This window comes from Parus major, chromosome 4 (assembly GCF_001522545.3).
Source record: "Parus major isolate Abel chromosome 4, Parus_major1.1, whole genome shotgun sequence".
In the NCBI taxonomy this organism is placed as follows: Eukaryota; Metazoa; Chordata; class Aves; order Passeriformes; family Paridae; genus Parus; species Parus major.
The window spans coordinates 1,215,909-1,234,364 of NC_031771.1; the positions used below are offsets into that span (position 1 = coordinate 1,215,909).

General features: G+C 49.9%; 1 long non-coding RNA gene across 1 annotated transcript in view; it reads right to left on the reverse strand.

Annotated features, from left to right (window-relative positions):
- LOC117244225 overlaps positions 1-18,456 on the reverse strand; it is a 64,568-nt gene that overhangs the window by 34,490 nt on the left and 11,622 nt on the right. Inside the window, exon 2 of the long non-coding RNA XR_004496868.1 lies at positions 12,956-13,071. This is a non-coding gene — a long non-coding RNA (uncharacterized LOC117244225). The remainder of the gene's footprint in view (positions 1-12,955; positions 13,072-18,456) is intronic.

An 18,456-nucleotide genomic window follows, 5' to 3' on the forward strand; every position in this document is an offset into this window, starting at 1 on the left:
CGCAGTACATTACCACAGCCTTTCAAAGAATGGGTTTCTTATGACACTTAATCATTCTCAGGAACAGGCATGAGAGGAAAGCCAATGCCACTGGTTTGATGGAAGTTTCTTGGGATTTTTTTAGGACCTTGCTGAAGGCTGGGATTTGTTTTCTCCCACCTCCAGGTAGGGACTGGTCTGTGGAAAAGGGCTTCACTGCACAGAGCTGATCTGCCTGTAACTCCTACAAAGTCCCATCTCCTAGCTCCTCCAAAACATCCCTTAAACAGAGCCAAATGAGAACAGAGCAGCTGGGAGGAGCTGGGGGACATTTAAGGGTGCTTGCAAAGGCTACAAACTGGTTTTCCTCCTGGAAAGCTGAAGGATGGGTAAAAAAGGGACAAGAGTGAAGGCATATGGGAGAGAAATGCAAACACAAAGACGGAGCCAGGTGATGCACTGAAACATACAGATGCTTGGGAGGTAATGCAAAGCTCCAACCCAGATGTCTTTTACAAAACCAAATCCTTAAAAACCCTCAGTGTAGTTTTTCCTTTCACAAACATTGGTAATTTGGAAAACTCTGGGCTGGAAATTGCTCCAGCTGTTCATGCTCCAGGGGCTGTGGCTGCAGTGAGTCAGTGCCGCACGCAAGGACCTTGTGAAAACTCTGAGCAGAGCCCAGCAGCGGCTGCCAGCACGGCAGTGAAACAACACAGCAACCCCGCTTTTTGGGGCTGCTCAGACCCCTCCTATGTGACCCAAACACCTCTTTCCTTCACTCCTGGCTTTTGGTTCCTTGCTGCAGAGCAAGAGAAAAGCTGAAACAACTTTATTGCTCAGCTGGGCCAAGCAGGGACCTCGCCTGGAACTCCTCCAGTTTGCTGGACTTGTATTTTGGCTCCGAGCTTGTAGCGAGCTGTAGCCACGAGCTTGGGGCCAGCACTGGGATCACCCAGAGAGCCAGGCAGTGACTATATTCTGTATGGGGTTATGCAGCAGTTACTACACCCAGGACCACATCTAACTTGCCCTCAGCAACTGGGCTCCACACCCACATTTTGGAGCTTGTAATGCCTGGAAGATGGAACCTGAGCACCTGCTTCAGCAATCTGTGGTCAGGAAAGCTTAGGAGACAGATCTGGCAGTGCTTTTGGCACAACAGCAGGAAAGTGGTGGCTCAGAGGTTCAGGGGTTTGACTTCAAAGGGAACGACGAGCACAGCTCTTCAAAGTATACATGGAACAACAGGAAGGAATGGGATGTCTCCCTACAGCTTTTAGCAAAACCCAAATCTAACCCATGCCTACGTATGAATGTTGCTGCTCTTTAAACTGGTTCTAATCAAACTGGTGCCAAGATGCTGAGAAATGCCAATAGGAAGAGTGCTCTGAAGTGTTTTGAACTCTAAGTCAAGAGCACCTCTAGAAAGGGAATTCCCAGCTCACAGATCCAAAAAACCCCTCCCCCTTCCCAAGAGGCAACAATGGCAGCAGGACTGGGGATCTGCCCTGTGAGAAGGAACACCATGGCAGCAGAACAGCCCATATCTCACCAGCTTTTGTCCTGGGTGTGGGGGGCTCCGAGGGAGGGGTTCATGCTCTGCTGCTCCCCACTCCCATCTCCTTCTGCTCCAGGGGCAGAGGGATGGATGGGACGTGCTGGGAGAAGGGAGAGTGACACATGTCTGGCTTTGGCAGTCACCCCATGTGTTCTTTGGCCGTGGTGAGACAGCAATGCTCAGGTTCTGTCCTTTCCAAGGGGCTGCCGAGGGAGAGCTGGCCTGGGAAAGCCAACAACATGGACATGAATGGAAGGAGAGCTCTGACCTCAAATCTGAGCTCTGGTTCCACAAGAAAATCCCCCCAAAATTAGACAGAAACAGAGATCACATCTGAGTGACCCACAGGGGAATCCCACATTTTGAGGGCTTCTGTGGGGGCTCCAAGTCACCCACCCACTTTATACCAGACAGGAAATAGAAGCAGCAAGTGCAGTGCCTTCCTCATGGGTCACACATTGTTCTAGCTCAGGGTATTCGTCAATGAGCAATAAAGCCCTGCCTCCTGCTAGCAGGTACAGAACGTGGTTCCCATCTTTAACCTGATCCCATTCACTGCGACTCCCCACGCTGGGAAGTGCTCACCAGTCCCCTCTCTCTCTCTCTCTCCACAGGCACTGATGGCATTTTTGACTTGTCACCCTCCTGACATATATACAGGAGAAATTCCTTCTGCACAGAGCAGCAATGAGACAGGTAATGAAACACAGAATACCCCAGGAACTCTTGTTACATCCTTGGGGTGGGGAAGTTACATATTTTCTCCAGTTTCTCTTTTATAAATATTTTATCTAACTCATTTCCTTCCCTAAGCACACCTGGATATCAAAATAAATGAAATAGATGAAGCTCTGCTGTGGGATTTGGTAGAATCTGCAACAACTGTGGCAAATACTGGGGACATGGCATTCCTCTTAAAAATCCCCTTTTTAATTCCTGCTTACATGATTAGGTCCTGAAGCACAGATACATTCAATCACTACCTTGGAGTACCTCATAAATCTCTGCTCAGTATCAGAGCAATAACAACACCAAGAACCTAAAGTGCTTTAGGCAGAATATTCCCATTTGCTGTGCTCTGAGCACTGAGTGTGCTGTCCCACCCCAGGATGCAGGAACAGCCCTAAATTCCTCTTAGGAAATCTGGGCTGTGATAAGGAGCTGCCAGCTATGCTGGACACAGCACCCAGGTACCTGCACCATCCCTGCCACGGGCTGTCAGCTCCGGGCTCCTCAGCCACCAGAGCTCCCCTTCCCTATCTCCCCCAGCTGTGCCTGAGATCCCATCCCCTAAAACCACTTTGGAAACTGAGCTGGTTAAACTGCTGCAAGTGTCTGTATGGGTGAATGGAAATCATTTCACTCCAGTTCATGTCAAATACAGCTTAAATCCTCACAGGATCAGACGGAGTTACGAATATCAGACATGGTTACAGTAAGTGCCTGTGAAAGTTTCTCTACCAGAGTGGTGGGATACAATAAAACCAGTTTATATCAGCACTGCCGTGTCTGAATCACACCTCTCTGCCACTGATGCTCGCATCTGATCCAGTGCAAGGTGTCCCTACATGCAGCAGCTCACTCAGCCAGGGACTGTGAGGTAAAGCCATCAGTGCAGGTGAGAGAAGAGCGGCTCTAAAGGAAGGACAGCAACACAAAACCTCCCCACGCTGACAGGGGCACAGTGCATTCAGCTGCCAGCTCTGCAGGTAACCAAGGGTGAGTAGCTGAGGGGGCTGTGGGGAGCGCAGCACTGGGATGGAGGATTTGGACAGCAACTGACAGGGAAGGATGCTTGGTGGCCCATGAGGAATTGTTTCATCTGACCAAGGGCCTCTCCTGAAATGCTTGGCGTTAAGTGTTAAGTGAAGCAGAAGAAATGTGGACAAAAATACGCTGCATATTGCTTTGGCTCTGAATGCCATCTGCAGTTTGGCCACATGAAAGGACCTTACAGGTTTACTCCATGTGAACGTAGACGTGGAGCTTTGCTTTGAGAAAACATGGAACGCTGGCCTTAAACCCTCTCTCCCATCCAACTTGCAAATGAGAAACAAGCATTTAACACTGATAATTTAAGTCAGCACTGATTCATTAAGACCAGCAGAAACACAAGCCGTGCCGCAAAGAACTCTCAACCGAAATTTAAAACCTTCTGTATGCAATTTGTGTGTGGCCAGCAGGCCAAGGGAGGGGTCTCCCCTCTACTTTACTCATGTCAAGACAAGTAGCAGCATCTCCTAAGGCAGCCATCCCTACCCACAGCTCTTTTGAGGTGCCTTTAGCCTTGTGCCTCAGTCCAGACTTTGTGTGTGCTTCCCAAGAGGAGCCTGCCCGTGCTGTCGTGGCCCTGGAATCAAGGACAGGCTGTCACTGCAGTGACAAGCACAGTGGCCACGGTGCACCGCTCTGGCTCCCTCCGTGTGACAGCCGAGCTCGGCTGGGCTGTGCCCATCACCCCTGCCCGCCCTCCCCACGGCCCCGGTCACCTCCAGGGTGTGAGGAGCACCAGCCAGAGCCACGCAGAAAATCACAGGTTCCCGAGCGGCACTTCACACCCCTCGGAGCGCAAACGCTGCCGCTCTGGGCTCAGGAAGCAGCGACACCTCGCTCCCACAGGCTCCCGCGGCTCCGGAGCGCCGAGCCGGCCCCTCAGACACCCCGCCTGACAAACCTGCGGGGCTGTGACCTTGCCGGTGCCCTGTGGCCGCAGCCCCCGGGAGGAGGCAGGCGGAACGGGGCCGGCAGCCGGGAGCTGGCCGAGCACAGGGAGCGGCACGCATGGCCGGTGACCTGTGGGACTCGGCCTGGCGGCTCCTCCAGGGCCCGGGACTTGGCAGGCTCCGCTCCCAGCCCCTTCTGTGCAGGCACAGGCAGGTGCCAAAACGCTGCCCAGCCTGCGTGCGCTTCAAAGGGTGAGGGGAAGGTGGAACTGGGCTGCCCCAGAGCCCGTGGGCTACCGGGACTGTCTCCCAACACCTCCATCTGCTCTCACCTCACCTCACGGAAGGAACTCGCTTATCACAGTACCATCAAGTTCAAAACCTCTTTCCTACCACTTCACACTGATTTTTTTTCAACAGAAGGTGGTAGTGAAGAACTAGAAAGGTTTCAGCAGCCTCCTGAGTATGAGGCCTAGAGAAAAGGCAAGCAGGCACCACAGCCAGAACTGCACACTCCAGTAAGTCACAAAAAACAAGGAACTTGGCCATCGGACACAGAGACACTGAGGTAAAATATGGCCAATGCCTGAAATAAAAGCACATGAATGGCAAATACCAAATTTGGAGCAAAGACTAAGATTAGTATACGCTAGACTGAATAAATGCAGCAAGACATGGACAGGGCAGAGGGTCGAGATACATAAAGAAGTTTCCTAAATGGGGCTTAATGAACCTCCCAGGTGCCACCAGTCACCAGCACAAGTGTCTACCCTCAGTGCCCCGAAGCACAACCAGTTGCCTTCTGTACCCTATACTGTCTTCTGCTTTTGACTGTATTCTTCCTAGGCTTTGGCACCATCCATTGCTGCTCCATGTGACAGCTTTGCCCAGCGATAGCCTGGACATGCATGTGTTAATGGCACAGCATGTGTGGGTGTTTAGGAACACGAAACTCAAACAATGGCTCCCTGCTGAAGCAGCTCTGCATCCAGCAGCCTTGGCCCTCGGCCAGCACAAACCCACTTTCACATGGGGGCAATGGCCAGCCAGGCACGCTGCAGGAGACACGCTGCTCTCTGGAGCGGACTGTAAGGCTCTTCCAGACCCACCCCCTCACCAAGGGGTGCCACGGGAGCACCTGGGGGGAACCTGGCATGCACGGCACTCGCTCCCAGTTTACGCAACATCCCTAACGACAAAGAACAGGTGCCATTGCCAATGTCCATGGCCCAAGCTCCGTTCACCTCCCCGCATGCAGGGCGAGGGCTGCTGGCACCGGGCAATGAGCCGGGCTCCCTAAAACAAGGTGGCTCGCTCAGGGAGGGTTATTGCCAACGTTATTGCCATCCACGTATAAATATGTACATGGAGCATCATTTTCTTGTAACAAATGGTGAAAGCCACTGCAGTGACAGTGAGGCAGCGCGGGAGCAAGGTGACTTTATCACCTACCCATGACTATGTTTCCCAAGCAGCCTCCTCGCCAATCCGGAGCCCTCCGCGATCATTAGTTCCTGCACATGGCAGCAATGAAATTGTCCCTTAAAGTAAATCATTCACGGATTTTTATAATCCGAAATAAAATTTTCTAATATTTTTTTCCTAAGTTTTCCAGGTTTAAGGTTTTAATCTTTTATTATTTATTGTGCAGCAGTTGTGAAGGGCATGATGAGCAGCCCGGCGTAAATAGTCATCGGTGGAGGGTCGGTGGCTGACAATGCTGCATTGAATAAATTAATTTCTTTTCTTTTTCTTATTACTCCACGTTCTCTCTGAGGGGGTTCAAACACAGCCAGAAAAATGAAAGAGTAAAACAAAACAAACTAAATCTGCACTTCGGCTTCTAGGTGTTTTCCTGCCTGCTGGCTGAGGCTGCTGATAAATATTCCCTGGAAATGGTACTGAAGGAGGAAATGGCATATAGATATATTTTCCTTTCTTCCTTCACACTCAGAGCATCAAATTCAAAAGACGACAATTTTCTGCTGCTTGAGATGCAGAGTGTTCCTCTATTTCTGCACTCCCCAGGATTTATCGCTCCTTTAAACTACTGCAAACACAATTTAACCTCTGCTACCTCTACCTCTGGTCATTTCCTTTGGCCCACCAGAGCCTGAATTAATGCTAATCACAGCAAAACACTGGACACTCTCCTAACTGTAGGCTTAAAAAATAATCCTCTTTCCACAGAAATAGACATAAAATATCTCATTAGACCAATAGCACTACCAGGCACATTCCAGCCTAGAGTATAAAAAAATTTATGTTACGTATCATTTCTTTCTACGTAAATTCTCTGACTCCTGGAACTCTGAGGTAGAACATCCTGGTGTGCCTGCAGGATCCACGCTCTGTGGCACAATAATGCTGTGAAAAGAGAACTCTCCAAACTGCACACTACAGGTGACACAATAATGCTGTGCCTTGTTGGCACTGTAATGCTGCCACTTGTTTTCTCCTGGAAACAGCTTCCCCTTTAATTTCCCTCTGCATTCAACCTGTACAATAACACCAGGAACCGTTTCCCTGTACAAGAATCCTACAGTATTTCAATTAAAATCTCTCATCTTTAGACCATTTTTTTCCTGGACACCCCTCCAGTTCCACTCACAGCCAAGGCGCAAAACCCAATTAGTTATTAATTGAGGCACGTTAAAATTCATTAACTCTGCTTGTGAAGCTGAAGCTATAATTAACTGTCTGCCCAGGCTTTTGTTCTTTCATCTCCAGGTAGAAGGTCCCACAGTTAATAGGATAAGGCAGGATCCCAGCTCCTCTCTATGGCAGACAGCCCGGCTCTGGTGCACTGGGAACATCCCATTCTAATGCCGTCCCTGTGGCTGCTGCCTACCCTGTGCCTCGGCTCAACCAGGCCACGTTTGGAAAGAGCATTAAAGTACTTTGTGGAAATATTTTTCAAAAGGCCACTTCCCACAAGCTTGCCATCCTGCTGTAGGACCGCCCCAGCACTTTAATGTCAGAGAGCTGCTAAAAACACAGGTCAAGGCAAGTCCAGTTTCACACGTGGAGCAGCAGCAGCAGCTTTACTGTAACTCGGGCCCGGGAATTCAGGGACCACGTCAGGACCCTGTGGCAGCCTCGGCTCTGGCAGCTGCACATGCTGCTGCACCTCCACTGGCTTGTGAGGAACACAGCCACATCTAACCTGCATCAAACTGGCTCTTCCCAACTGGAGCTGCTTTGGGGGGTGTTTCACAGACAGCTCAGTGGAAGCGACTTCCCGCTTCTGGTATGAACCCTCCTTGGCAGAACGGGAATAATTCGCATTTAACCTGGGACATGGTGGATTCTGTGTCCGTAAGCACCGTCAGTAAGGAGCAGGAGGAAAGGGTGTAAACCAAGAGGAAAGAAAGAGCCATGTCTTGTCCTGGATGTTTTTCCACCCCATGGAGCCAGGGCTATCAGCGGCCAGGGCAGGTCAGAGCAGAGGTGATGGAGCCAGGACTGTTTCCACTCCTTTTGCCCCACACACACATTCCCTGTTCCTGCCATGTGCCAGCCTACACATTGGAGCTGGCACCAAGGAAGCTGGCTGGTGCCAGGAAACAAGTCTGGTGCAGATTATTTCCCAGCTGGAGCAGTGAGGGAGCCACAGAGACTCTGGGAGTTGCAATATGGTTGCTCACCCCACTCCTCCTGCCCCACAAGTGCATGGCTGCAGCCCCTCAAGCAGCAGCCACCCAGCCTCTCTCCTCAGGCTGCAGCCAGGCACTGAGGGCAGTGTGAGATCTGGATAAACTGCAAGAGCTCCAAGTGCCAACTGAGGGACATTTGGGGAAGGATCCTTTTCTGTTCCTGCAGCCAGAGGCAGCAGCAGCAGCAAAGGAGGATGAAACTGGAGACCAGAGGACAGGCAGAACAGTCCATTGTTAGTTAGCAGAGCCCTGTATGAGCACTACAGTTTGTCAGACCGTTGCACCTCACAGAGCACATACACAGTGTCTATCCCCAGAGACAGCCTTCAGAGGGGTTCCCTGCATCCAAGCTCTGATAGCCCAGCAGCCCCAGAGCTCCATGTGGGCCCACCCCGATCCATCAAACCCTGGGGGCTCCCGACTCCTCCTGCCAACTGACTCACCACAGCACCAATCACTTCATGTCCCTGGGTGAGAACTCAGGGAAGCAAACATGGCCTCCCTGAAAGCCAGGAAAAAAATGGCAGTGACCTCACCCAATTTCTCACATGGCTCCATATCCATCACACCCATCCCATCCTCATAAGCTGCACAAGGAGCTCTAATGCCAGTATTGATGACGCTGTCAAGCCTTCACAAAAGGTGCCTGACAGCCCCGTGTAAGGCAGAGATACGGGGAGCTCAGGCCATCAATAGCTGTACAAGTCTCACACAGAAACCTCTACTCAGTGCAAACACAGACTGCCAACAGCTTCTTCCTCCCTTTCCCTAATCTTGTGAGGATAAATGCCCACAAGAGTCAACCACCTCATACTCTGCTAAAAATACACTTATTTTCACAAGAGGAATGAAAGCCATTAAAGGCCTCTTTCTGTCCAGGAGCATCTGGGGCTGGGACCTCGCCACTCTCCCCTGAGCAGCAGTTGAACAGGACACAGAGGATGGTGACAATCCACCTGCACTTCCACCTTTCAGGCTGGGACCAGCCACTGTGGAGTCTCACCTGCCATCACTGGGCCTCCTCGCCTGGGTCTGTGAGCTACCAGGCCCCTCAGCCAGCAGCCTGGCTCTGCCCAAAGTCCAGCTGGCTTCAGTACTTAACCAAAATATTAATGACCATATTTTAAGACCAACATTTCTTTTGCCAGGAATGATGAATAATGTAAACAGCACCTATCTCAAATCATGACTATTTTATTTCCATCAGAGGCAGAGAGCCACCCTCTGATCCCATGCTAAAACTGAGGGAAAATAAAATGCCTTTGGAGCGCACAGAGGGAATAGGAACAAAGGCACAGAGAATGAATGGCTCTGTTTATCACAAAACTCAGAATCAACACAGCCCCAAGTCCCCAAATTGCACCAGCCAAAGAGCCCTGCATCTCCTGTGCCCTCTGAGCCCGTGCCTCGGAGCTTGGGACGCCTGTTTCCAGGAGGAACAAGTTTCCTGCTTTGCTCCTTTCCAAAAGCAGTGACCCAAAACCTCTATCATTAGTAACAATAATTAAAAGGTGCCGTAAGAGGGAGGGTATGGATGGTTGCCACTCCAAGAACAGTCTCATTAATTTAGTACACATTTTGAACTTCTTTGTCAGGATGTGGCTTCATCAGGACATGGCTGTTGAAGGCCATTTAGGACTCAGGGGATATTCTATGCTTTGGGCTCCCTCAGGACTGTCAGGAAGAAGGCAGGCAAGGAAGAGCTGGTGGCTGCTGTGTAGTTTTGTCCACGCAGCCAGAGAAGAGTTGGTCTGTCCTTTGGAAAAGAAGAAATATCCTTTCTCTGAACCTTTCTCACCAACGTACACTTAACAGAGCCTCTTTTATCTGGGACACAGCAAAGACCCAACAGCCCTAAGCTAAGTGATAACTCAGGGTGGGCACTGGGGAGAAGTTCCTGTGTCAGACAGTGCCCACAAGGCAGAACTAACCAGTAATCACAGAGCCAGCAGACAGAAGTACCCAGCAGCTTCTCCAGTAGAGCAAAGACAGGGAGATAGGAACACAGCTCTAACAGTCAGCTTGGGAAAGCTCTCAGAGCCAATTCCTGACACCACACACAACTGAGAAGGCAGATTTGTAATTTAAGTCTACTTCAAGATAAACAGAAAAGCCCTGTCATGAATCACAGCTTTTACCACACATGTTATGCAATTATTGGATCTACCTGATTTCCCTGACTGCCCCTTTCTGGCAGTCCTACAGCTCCCAAGGACATCTCTGCAGAAGAGCACACGGAGTCAGGAGGAAAAAGCCCTCGGGAAGAACCACGGGCAGGAAACCTCCCAAAAGATGGGGCTGTGAGCTTCCCACCCTCCTCACAAGGACCATCACCTGAGACCAGCAACCACTTAATGTTTCCCAGCTACAGAACAGTCAGAGTGTGTGTTGGGTGCTTGGAATGACAAGCAAGGCCAAGGTCTGCAAACACAAGACCAGGGCCACCAGGTGGAGGCTTTCTGGGCCACCTCCAATCTCCTGCAGTCCCTGAAGAAAGCAGGGATCAACGATCCCTGCTATCAACATACTGGTGTTTTTGCCTCAGAACAATACTTGCACCCAACCACAGTTTTACATCAAGTTGTTCTTACTTATCATGACATTTCTGGGATGCTTTGAGACACGTACCCCAAAAAAGGCAGCTTTTTATTTCACATCTGCAAATTGTTTCTGCTCTCCTTTAGCAACAGCAGCTTTCTGCTATGCTTGCTTTTCTCTTAATTGCAGTCAGAAGAACAGGTTCAGCTCTCTGAACAAAATCCATCCAGAGTGAAGAAGCAGGGTTAAATCCACCCTGCACAGTAAAAGCAAATTCATCTAGGCTGATATAGCACGAGCCTTTAGTTGCCAGGAATCCACTAAAGCCTGCAGAGATTTATTCCTGCTGCATTTCAATTTGGTCCCCCTGGCCCAACCTGGTTCCTTCCAGCTCAGCTGAGCCCAGTCTCATGGCACATGGGTCTCCACTAAATATAAGGGTTTTCTACTTGCTGCTAACACTGTACATGCAAATAATGGTAAGGAATCTTTAATTAAGGCAACCTCTGGTGCATGGATTTCTATGTCACCAAAGTAAGACCTGGAGGGCCACCAGTCTTGCAAACAAGTGCAGATCCCCAGTGCTCAAACAAGCCAAGCAACAGAGGAAAGAGTTCCTTGTTCTACATTACTGTCTGTGATTGTTCTTTTTCAGCTTGTTTTTATTGTTGCAGTTCTTTGCATACTCCAAGATTTTCCTCACTTCCAGAATTGCTCCAGCCACAGTCTAACCACACGTCCCATGCCCGTGCTTGCCACCAGGCCCAGCAGCAGGCACCCAGAGGCTGTGCTGGGATGAGCCAAGGCACAGCTCGGGGTGCAGCAGCCCCTCGTTGCCCACCTGACCCAGCAGGTACGTGGAGCCTGGCACTGCCAGGGGATGCGGCAGCCACCAGCGCTGCCAATTGGACACCTGTAGCTCCAGGACCAGGGAAAAAAAATCATGTTTTACGACTAGGATCTAAAGCAAATTTTATTGGGAGCTTTTATGTTGGTAGCTTTGAGTAGTTTTTATAGAGAGGAGTTCTGAAAACTGCCATAAAATTTTGCCTTGGGGGTTATGATTACATTTGTATCTCTCCCAAACTTAGATAAATAAAGACGACAGTTTTTACTGTAGAAGCTTAAAAGGTTAGAGTGGTATTGGGTCTGTGATGAACCTTTTATAGAGATGATGTTGTAAGAATTTATTCTTAAATATCAATAAAAAAATACAACTTAACACTTCTTGATAAAGCTATGGTGATTAGAAGAGCTGTCAAAGAAGTGGCAGCACTGCTGGTGGCTTCCTTCCTGCTCAAATCATGCTTTAGTACATTTTTGGTTGCTGGAAACTATTAACTAATTTGCATTCTGTCAGAGGAAAAGTGCACTTTCTAAGGACAATGCTTTGTCCCAGTATTTGAGATGAGGTTCACCTCACGGCTCATTTTGGGGTAAGCTGATACACCCCCCTTTAGGAGGGACCTTGTACAGATCTGTCTCTTTACACCCTTGGCAAAAAGTAAATGAGACACCACACCTGATTTAGGCAGCCCTGCACATTCAGCTGCCCCCCAGCTGCCCAGAACGGGGGTACCTCAAGCCTTAGCTGCACAATTTCCCAGTGTAATTCAGCACCTCAGTATCAGCAGCAGGTCTCTCCCCTCCCACACGGAGTGTTGGAAGGACTGTCACAAGCCTGGGGGTGTGGGGTCCAAACCCCCGTGTCACAAAGGGGTCCTGGTTCCAGGAACACGGCACGGGCTCAAACAGGCACTACAGCTGGTCTCAGGGGTGTGAGGCCAGCACTAACACACTGATTTTCAAACACAGAGCAGCTTGTGTCAAAGTGAACACTTGAAAGTGGAAACGACGACTGTTGAACTTGCTCTCCCCCCCATCAAGCACAGCCATATTAGAATTTTAAATTTCAACAACAAGTAGTGATAACCTTATTTGTTTCAGACAGGATAACTAATTAGCAAGGAGAACTTCCTCAAAGCCTTCAGTGGAGCAGCTCCTGGCTGAGTGCAGCATGGGCACAGACACCTCCCCACCCAGCCTGGCACCCCCGCAATGTGTTCCACAAGGCAGATTAAACCCTGCTCCAAGCCTCTATTAAATCAGGTGCTCTTGAACACACATCTCAATGAAATTTTTGCCCACAAATATGTTAACTGAAACAAACTGGACACCATCAGTAAGAAATCAGACACATTGCGACAAGTACTCACAGTAAGGCAGTGCTTCTGCAGAACTGGCAACAGAAACAAAGTAAAATGGAAATCACAGCATCCAAGAAGAGACAACAAAGGCACGCGCGCAGAAAAAAGCCGCTTTATTTTTTTTTAATCCCCTCCCTCTTACCTTAATTTCTTCAGTCCAATGCTGCACAAATAGGACTGCTGTTCTGTTCCAGTCAGCAGAAGAAGGTGGATGTCTCGGAATGCACTTGGAATCACAGTGTTTGCATCTGTTTGTGTGCTTCAGTCAGTGTCAACGTGTGTTTGTGTGCTTCAGTGGTAGTCTGTTTTTCAATGTGTTTAATGTGTAAAAAAGACTGGAACATCTCCTACCTTAGCCTTCAGCTCCTGCTGTGTGCCTCATGGTTGTCACCTCGCAGGTCTGCCGTGGCTGTGCTGGCTCACTGGAGATCCAGAGGAGACAGCTGGGCCACAAGGCACCGCAATGCCTGCAAAAGGATGGTGCAGGGTTAGCCAAGCCACAGCCAAATGCTCCAGCATTTCATTCAAGATGTGCCTGAGCCCCAAAGACACAAATTAAATGTCTTCTGAAGTACCTTGGTCAAACAATAAAGGTTCACCAATTCACTTGATCCATGGAGGACAAGTACCCTGGAAATGCACAGCCACCTGCAAAGCCAGTCACTTCCCAGCAATTAGAGACTGACCAGCCCTGCACAGAGCAAGGGGTGAAAAGCAAATGTTGGCATCTCAAAGATCAGGAAATCACGAAAAATGTTTGCATCCATTATTACCTGGGGACTTAAAGATACACGTTTTTGTTAGGAACCTCACATCTCTTCAGTGTTTCCGGGTGAAGGAAAGAAGCTTAAATCATAATGTAATGTATTTGTTACAAATTATCTCCTTAAGTCTTGTTACAGCTATTAATACTTAATTGTGTCCATGTAAGGCTTCAAAATGTCACTGACAATGACACACAGTTTCATCCCAAGCCAAAACAAGAGAAACTCAGCAATTCAAGGGAGGTTTTTGTGTTGCTTTTAAAGCGGAGCTGGCTGGTACGACTGGAGCCTGCCCCCAGCTAAGGACTGCACATCTCTGCAGGCTGTGTGGCTGCTGGAGGTGCTGCCTGGCCCTTGACACCCTCCCCCAGACTCCCAGCTTCCTGCAGGCTGATCATCAGCTATTCCAGTAACTCCTGCAGGCACTCCAAGAGCACATCTCACATCCCCTGCCTGGCTGCGAGGACTGCAGCAGGTGGATATTGCCCACGGGTGAACAGGGTTTCAGAGGCAGCGGAACGTCGCCAGCAGCTGGAGGCTGAAGGCAACAAGCCCGATCAAAGGAGCTGCTGTTACCGGAGGCCATCCCAGCGCTGCCCCTCCGGAGACACGCCTGCGTTTGCTGTGCTCACAGCACAGTTCCTCGGGATGCTGGGGGCTGTCTGTGCATGGGGCTTGGGGGGCTGCCCCAGCACCTGGGCCCCCGGCTCTCAGGGGTGGAAACTGGGAGCCAAGGCAGCAGGGGAGGGAGGGGTGCAGCCTTCATCACCCCAGTGCACAGGGGAAGGGGAGGCACTGTCATCATCCTGCTGGGGACGTGCCCAGAAAAAGAGAACTGAGAAATGCCAAACAGAACGAGCTAGCTGAAACAGGAAGCCTCCAGAACACCTTCACCAGTTTTGCATCCTTTCTTTTCTTTTTCTTAAATAAAAACTATTCTGCTTGCCCCAGGCTTTACAATATTTGTGTTGCACTGGTGGGCAGCACCCTAAGCTCAGCCCTCAGATGGGATGAGCAGAGACACCACACGAGACGAGGCTGCAGACCCAGCACTGATCCAGAGCCCCAGATCAGGGATGTGCAGGCTCCGAACACCAACAGAGGCATTTGGATACCACATGCCTTGTTTACCACAATTCTGGCAGAAGTGCTCATGCTCCACGTGGGTAGGAGACCGAGGAATGTCCTGGAGGAGGTGGGGGGGTTCAGGGAGCCCCCAAGCCCTTGGCTCCTTACCACTATCCCTGTTTCATTGCAGTTATTTTCCTGCTCATGGTCACACACACACAAAGCATAAGCAGGGGTTACCAGAGAGCCTCCTCACCCCACAGGCCATGCACACAGGATGAGGATAGCTTCAGGGAGGAATTTTTGCCAGCATGTATCTTTTTGCTGTTGTTACAGGTTGGCATCTCCACAGAGCAGTGAGAGAGAGCCAAGTTTATTACTACCCAAGTTTATAATTTACAACCTGCGCGACTGAAGGCTGAAAACACAGCAATTTTGCAGGGTAATTCTGGGAAGTAACCATCCTGCAGCACCAATTATTAAAACCACTTGCACACAATAAAGCTATAAAGATTAAAAATATAGCACACTTGTCATTAACTATGGATGAAGTAATGTAATATGTATTATAGAGCAGCCCAGGGCCAGCCGTGCAGTACGGCACAGCCCTGCCGAGGAGCCCAAACCCCAGTCCCAGACCAGCATGCGTTTTGTCAGAGCCCAGGAACAAGTTTGTCATGCAAAATAAACACAGATGTTCCAACAGTGACTGCAGCTCCCAGGCAGGGCCAGGCAAAGCGAGGCCTTTGGGAAGCAGGGCTCTGGGTGCTCCGCACACACGGCGGCATCGCTGAGCTGGGAGGCGTGCAGAGGACACGTCCTGCTCTTGGGCCTCATCTGCTCTGCTCTGCACTCCATTTGTCCCTGGATATTCTGTCCTGAAACTCACTGAAATTGGCTCACAGTACTCTTGGGCCTGGCACGCCTCGGGGACACGGTGCTCCATGTGTGCCTCAAGGTTTCCAAAAGGCCCCAATTTATCAGCATCTCAGGCCCCACTTTGCTGCGGCACTGCAATTGTTTCCTTTCCCCCCACAGAAACAAATAATTTGCTCTCCTTTCACACACAGGAACATGCCTCAGTTCTTCTAACTACAGCATGCAGGGACACACACACACACCCCCCTGCACAAGCACATGCACACACACTATGGCACCTCTCGGCTTTACACCCTGTTTTACAACTTTCCTAGAGAAAAATATAGTTAGAATTTCCTGGTAGAGAAAATATTTATGTTGGCTGGAACAAAGATCAAGAAGCCAGAGGGGAAAAAGAAAGAAAAAAGGGTTGATTCTGCTGGAGGATGAACAAGGTGATTCCCCTCTGCAGACCTGCATGGGGGAAAATAAACCACCAGCCACAAAGGTGACTCCCCAACACCAAGCAACAGCTGGAATTCCCACCGTATCCAGTTTTGAATTTGTTTGGAAATTTGCATAGAATCAGCCACAGATGAGGCAAGGAGAAACACAGCAAAGTTCACTGAGAAATTTCAAAATCAGAACTGAGTGTGTGACACCCAGGACACTTGTGAAGATTATTCTAAATACACTGAAAGGTTAAATTTGTGAAGCAAATTACTGACAGAGCATTCTTCTCCCAGCCCCACTGCAAGCCACGAGCCTGAGACACTGGATAATGCATTGCCAGATATCTCTGAGCTGGGCACAGATAATCCATTCCCACAATCCCAGAGCCGGACCACTTGGTTAATTTGTCACCACAAACCTCGTTAGGTGTCATTAAGTGCCGTGCTTGTCCCTGGGCACTGCAGAAGGGGACATTTGTTGGGGTGAGGCAGAGCTGGGGCACAGTTCAAACCTGCTCCAGCTACACACAACCTGTGTGCACCTGGCACTGCAGCCCGTGTGGGGTGGGAGGAAGAGTGCACAGCAGGAGAAAATGCTCATCAAAGTGTGAAAGCAGCACCAACACAGGAAGGAGACACCAGCATGGCCGGGGCCTTTGTCACACAGATCAAAGATCCTTGTGACATTCTGGCCCTTGTGGCCAGGAGAATGCCACGTGGGGCTGGCAGAGCTCTGGCACAGGTGCCCAAGTGAAGCATAGACTCGGGGCTGCCTGTGGCCTTTCACATCACTAAGGCCCCGTCATCCAAACCCTACAGTGCCCCAAGACCCACAACTTCCAGCCAAAGCTGTGTCCTGCCTATGCTCTGCACGTGCTGGCACAGGCACCACGCTCCACCAGGCTGCATTGTCAGCTGAGGCATCCCTCAGTTCATCAACTCAACTCTGTCAGTCAGTTTTACAGCAGCTGCCAATGAATGTGGTTTCTTTGGTTTTAACCCTACAGATGTGTGCCCTGGACTGGCTCCTGCTGGTCCCTGTAGCTCTGCAGTGCTCCCTGAAAGGGGAAAAGGCCAGAGCCAGGTGCCTGGCCACACCCATGGGTGAGCACCAGCCCTGAGGCCACATGGGAGGATGTCACCTCCCCTGCTCCTGGGGAAAGCCAGCCAAACAGCTGATCCCAATTCCAGGAGGCACAAGATTGCTTCCATTTTCTCCCTGCAGAGAAATCTCTAGCCAGCAGCTTGATTTTGAACCAGAGCCATATATATGGATGAAATGGGGTCACCTCTCATTCCTAGGAATTCAACATTCATGCCCAGATGTTTCAGCTGGACTCATCCCAGTGTGTGCTGTACTGGTGAGGGTAGAACTGGATCTCTTAAACCACAGAAGAAACAACAATGGTAAAGGAAAAAAAAAACCCAACCAAACAAAAAGAATGGGGCTGGAAGAGTATTTCTGGTCTTTTCTGGCACTGTCAAGCAGAGAAATCTGGAACCCACAGTGTTAACAAGTGTAAGCTGCTTCGACAAGGGAATATATACTGTTAAATCTTGGGAGTTATTTAAAATGCCAGTGAGTATAATAGCAGTGCTCTGAAATAACCATTTCATCTGCCTACATTACTCTAAAATTAATGAATAATGAAGCGATGCCCTTCACATTCTCTTCCCTTTCCATTCCAAGATATATTGATCAGATGACATTTATTTAAGTTTGGGATAATGTATTAATTTCAAGATAATTATTCAATATACTTTTGTCACTGTTGATATGCTTCAATGTCATACAGGGGCCAGGGGATGAATAAACTGTTATCTGACATTGCTGGACAGGGTGCTAGGAATAAATGCAATCTTTCTCCTTGAGAATCACTGCCTCAGTTTTCCCTTTTCTTTTCCCCCCTCGGTGGGGAGGAAAGGCGTTCTGATGGAGCGGAGCCAGGCAAGACGGATACGGGGGGTGGAGGGAGAGGGAGCACTGTGGGCTGAACTGCTCTTTCCTTGTCACCAGGGTCAGCCTGACACTCAGCAGAGCTGACAGAGCCCATCCTTAGTGGATGCCACTGCAATATTAACACTCATTTGGAACAGATGTGGCTAAAAGCATGAAACATTGAACAAACAGCTGCCACGGATCCAGTGCCATTGCAGGAGCACTTATGGTCCACTGATGCTGCGTTTCCGAGCTGGGAGGGCAGCCCTGCTCCCCTCAGCGCTGTGGCTCCTGCGGCCCACCTGGCCCTGCCCTCCTCCCACACACCAGGAGCACTTGCCTCTGGATTTATTCCCACACAGAAACGGTAACTTTCTTCCTTTTTTAATCTCCAGTCTTTATATGCCCCTCCACATATCACACACACGAGACAAGCAGCCAACGGGGACAGTAAAACCTCAAACACCCCAGCTCAGCTTGGGAAAGCTCCCCTGTAAATCTGCTGCCTGCAAGGGCTGATTCCAGGGGGGACAGAGAGCCCAGGTCTCAGCTCAGGGGCAGACAAACAACATGAAACCCACCCACACAGGTATTTTGAGAGAAAAGGAAACACAGCAAGCGAGGCATGAGCCAGGCTGTTCCCTTGTATTTCAGCTGAACACTAGAACTGGACCCAGCCACACCATCAGCACTGCAGCCCAAAGCTGAGCACAGCAGTGATGGAGCTCTCAGTCAGCCCAGCAGCAACTCATTACAGCAGCCAGGGCACAG